The sequence below is a fragment of the Eurosta solidaginis genome, chromosome 4 (assembly GCF_040869045.1).
Source record: "Eurosta solidaginis isolate ZX-2024a chromosome 4, ASM4086904v1, whole genome shotgun sequence".
In the NCBI taxonomy this organism is placed as follows: domain Eukaryota; kingdom Metazoa; phylum Arthropoda; class Insecta; order Diptera; family Tephritidae; genus Eurosta; species Eurosta solidaginis.
The window spans coordinates 116,437,007-116,441,572 of NC_090322.1; the positions used below are offsets into that span (position 1 = coordinate 116,437,007).

The 4,566-nt window shown below is 38.8% G+C and overlaps 1 long non-coding RNA gene across 1 annotated transcript; it reads left to right on the plus strand.

The window, feature by feature from the left end:
- The first annotated feature begins 387 nt into the window (after window positions 1–387).
- Window positions 388–4,045, plus strand: LOC137250181 (uncharacterized). The gene is made up of 2 exons (XR_010952832.1): window positions 388–943; window positions 2,722–4,045. It is a non-coding gene; the product is annotated as an uncharacterized lncRNA (long non-coding RNA).
- The last annotated feature ends 521 nt before the right edge of the window (window positions 4,046–4,566 follow it).

The following is a 4,566-nucleotide window of genomic DNA, read 5'->3' on the forward strand; positions in this document are numbered from 1 at the left end:
GCGCAAAAATACTGTGGATTCCACCCCCGGGTTCGGAGGTACCAGCGGGTCTTTTCTCGGTTTTTCGTTAATATCTTTTGAACGAGTTAAAATTTTTATTTTCCACCTGCGGATTATTAATACTGATGTCAAGACGCGTCGCTGGACACCTCTCTCGATATTTTTGGACGCGTATTAGTAGTCGACCCATCAACTAGACTATACCTTCTCCGCCTTCTGATTATCAATACTGATGTCAAGACGTGTCGTTTGATACCTCTCTCGATATTTTTGGACACGTATTAGCAGAGTCATGCTGTCGTAAAGAATTACCTAGGAAGTAATTAGGTAGGTACTAGTCATCACATTCCTCATCAATCAAGGGCATTGGTCAAACATAAAAAAAAAGCGTGTGTCACGTAAAATTTCTATTGAAAGTCAACCGCTCATATCTTTACAAATGATATTTTAATATATGTATGTATAAGAAAGACCAACTGAACCTTGCATAGGTAATATTATAGGCAACTGTTCCAAATAGCAGTTCTCTGGTAACTCGCAACATCGCAACATCTGTTTTTTCCTTATTATTCTTTGACTTAAGTTCGTGCGATATTGACGTTATTGACAGCGCAGAAAATTTTGCAAAGATAGCGTATTTGTAAATAAATAGAAGTCAAAATTAATAACAATTAATGCACAATGAAGGAAGAAAAAATGTGTACCATAAATTCGATTTGTCGGAATTGCCTAAAAAAGATGCAGAATGGATCTAGCTACGGTTTGTTCGTCATACCCGGTTTACCCAAAAAGCTGACCAAATTTACAACAATTGCAGTGCAGCCTCATGACGGATTCCCAGTGAATACCTGTGGCGATTGTTATACGCGTCTAAATAATCTGCAGTTTAATCATCGAGGAAATAAGTGAAGTAACCGTACTAGAAGCTGATGAAAAGGATACGGTATTGATGAAGATGAGCCTATAGGTAATCGTAACCGGGGGTGGAATCCATAGTATTTCTGCGCAGAACACCTTTCTGCGTTGGCGGCCTTCGGCCGCGCTTATAAAAAAGTACGTTGGGTAGGTCCAACACCGGTTTGGAGACCAAAACTAAAACGCGCAAAACACCTATGTTCACAATTTTTTTTGTGGGTAGAATAACATTACAACACCCACATGAAAATCGCCAACTTCAACTGCAAATATATCCGGACAGAGATTAAATGTTTCTTTTCCGCCTTCGGATTATTGTCGAGAACTACCCATCACACTATAAACACACGTCCAAAAAAGTCGGGAGATTTATCAAAAGATGGGTAATTCTATACGACCGCATGATACTGCTAATACGGGTCCAAAAATATCGGGAGACATGTCAAAAGACGCTTATTGACCTCGACAATAATAATCCGAAGGCGGAAAAGAAAAATTTAATCTCTGTCCGGATATATTTGCAGTTGAAGTTGGCGATTTTCATGTGGGTGTTGTAATGTTATTCCTACCCACAAAAAAAAATGTGAACATAAGTGTTTTGCGCGTTTTATTTTTGGTCTCCAAACCGGTGTTGGACCCACCCAGGGTAATTTTTTATAAGCGCAGCCGAAGGCCGCCAACGCAGAAAGATGTTCTGCGGAGAAATACTATGGATACCACCCCCGGTTTCTGAGGGACCCTCGGGACATTTTTCGGGTTTTCGTTAATATCTTTTGAACGAGTTAAAATTTTTATTTTCCGGTTGCGGATTATTAGTACTGATGTTAAGACGAGTCGTTTCACACCTCTCTCGATATTTTTGGACGCGTATTAGCAGTGTCATACTGTCGTATAGAATTACCAAAATATGCGTCTAGGACCCAGAATGCGAATCCGAAAACGGGAAAAAATTTTTGAGGCGTTCAAATGATGGCAATTCTATACGAAAGCATGACACTCTTAATACACGTCCAATAATATCGGGAAGGATGTCAAAAGACACTGGCCGGTCCCCTGTTGTTGTTGTTGTTGTAGCGATAAGGTTGCTCCACGAAGGCTTTGGGGAGTGTTATCGATGTGATGGTCCTTTGCCGGATACAGATCCGGTACGCTCCGGTACCATGGCACCATTAAGGCGCTAGCCCGACCATCTCGGGAACGATTTATGTGGCCACATTAAACCTTCAGGCCATTCCCTCCCTCCCCACCCGCAAGTTCCATGATGGGCTTGGGGTCGCCAGAGCCTCGTCTGTTAGTGAAACAGGATTCGCCATGGATAGGTGAGGTTGACAATTGGGTTTGGAGAAGCTATATATTGCGCAGGCAACCTGAAGGGTTGCGCTACACAGCCCCTTGAATATGGTATTTTAGTCGCCTCTTACGACAGGAATACCTACCGCGGGTATATTCTGATCCCCTAACCCGCTGGGGGCCGGTCCCCTAATGGGGTGCAATCAAAATTTAATCCGTGCAAAATGCCTTTGTACACAAAATTGTTTCCTGTGTACAAAAACATTACAACAACCACACAAAAAATTGCAATTTCTTTTGCAAGTATCTCTTCACAGACTAAAAATTTGTGTTTTCATATTCGCGTTTCCGGGTCCAAAACGCATATTTTGATACATCTCCCGATATTTTTATACGTTTATATAGAGTTTTGTTGTTGTTGTTGTAGCAGTGATTTATTTAGAGTGAATAGAATTACCTAAATTAATTAACATACATATCTTTAAATATGTCCACATTCTTTTTCTTTGCCAACAGGATCATAAACAAATGGCACCATAGTATCCGCTTGTTACCCCAAGCAAACCAACACTTTCGAGGGTGGTATAAAAAGGCGAGCGTTTGCTTTCGTATTAAATAAGCGGAACATAATAACTATTTATTTCACATTTATATAAAAAAAATTTTTTTTTTTCTTTAGCTCACAACTGCTAAAACTAGTCATAAAATATCGGGAGAGGTGTCAAGAGGGCGTCTTTGAATCAGGACAACGAATACAAAAACGGAAATTGAAAATTTTATATCTCTGCAGAGATATTTTTAGTTGAAGTTGGCGTTTTTCATGTGATTATTGTATTGTTGTTGTTCACAGGAAAACATTTTGTATACGAAGGTAATTTGCACTGATTTAATTTTGATTCCACCTCCTTGGTGGTATATTTTTATCAGCGCGGCCGAAGGCCAAAATTCTATGCATCACACCGCCGGTTTCGCAGGGATCGGGGATCATTTTTCGTGTTTCCGTTAATACATTTTGGGTAACTGCAAATATCTCTCCACAGATATAAAATTTTCAATTTCCACTTTCAAATTCGTTGTTCTGAGTCCAAAGCTCTTTTATTGACACCTCTCCGAATAAATTTTGACTAGTTTTAGCAGTTGTGAGCTAAAGAAAAGAATTACCAGCAAATATTGTGCCATCAAACACTTCAACTAATTTGGCTATCACCATAATACCTGTATTTACTCAGAACCATTCATATTATGACAATACCAAACAATATTCCTGATCTCGGTCAGGTCCATAATATGTAACACTGATTTGGTATCTTCATAATAAGGGCAAGTTCTGCAATATATTTCCAAATTTGCACTCCTACAACAACAAAAAAGTTAGTTATACTAAAATAACTAAACATTTACTTACCTCAGATAATCCAACTTTGAAGTGGCGTCTTGGAGAAGCCCTTTTGTGACTGGTGAAAGCTGGTTTATTACGTTGGAGGTTTTTTTTTTGAACGTTCACTTTTCTGTTATATTTTTATTTTTTTTATTTTTAATGTCCTTACTCACTTGAGCACTTCTATAGCAAAATGTGGTTAGCCATGGTTAGCAGGGCATATGCATACATATATTAAGAAGTTGTTTGATATTGTACATATTTTTTTGATTTGGCTATTTTGCTGTAAGTTTGCTGAGATCATATTATTTCAAAATTGGTATGATGATACACACTAACATGAAATATTAGGTTACTTATCTATGTAAGTGTATATTGAGTAGTAAGTTGTGGAGAATGAAATCAGGGAACGGAAATAACATCATTTTTGTAATAAAGTTAAGTTGAAAAATTCAATATGGATATGATGGTGTAAATTTTTTTCTATAGTTGCTAGCTGAGGCAATGGTAGGTATTCTTTTGGGCTAAAAGAGCAAACGTATATGATTTCTTTTAGCAGGTTGGGTGGGTTATGACGGAATGGCAACAACAACTTCAGCCTTCCACAGAGCGGCCGGAAGAGTTTAACCAGGCTATTGGTATGACAAAGGAGGTAAGCAGGTTTCAACTTGGAGTTTGTAGGATTTGGTAAGGATCAGGCAAATTTAATTTTTAGCAGGTGTAACCCTTGTTGGCCACAAATAATTTTTTTTTTTTTCAAATCTCTGTTTGAAATTTTTATGTGAAGCCGAGAAAAAGTCAGTGTAGGAGCAAGTTCCCACCCTCATTCGCTGAAGACTAGCGGGTAGTAGCAAACAGAGTACCGGCTCCTTAAACCCTATACGTACTCGGAGAACTAAGTTGTTGATTAGTCGGTGTCCTGGTTCATGGTTGAGTTCCTGAGGATCTATATTGACGGAGACTCACCTAGGCCCACTTTCACC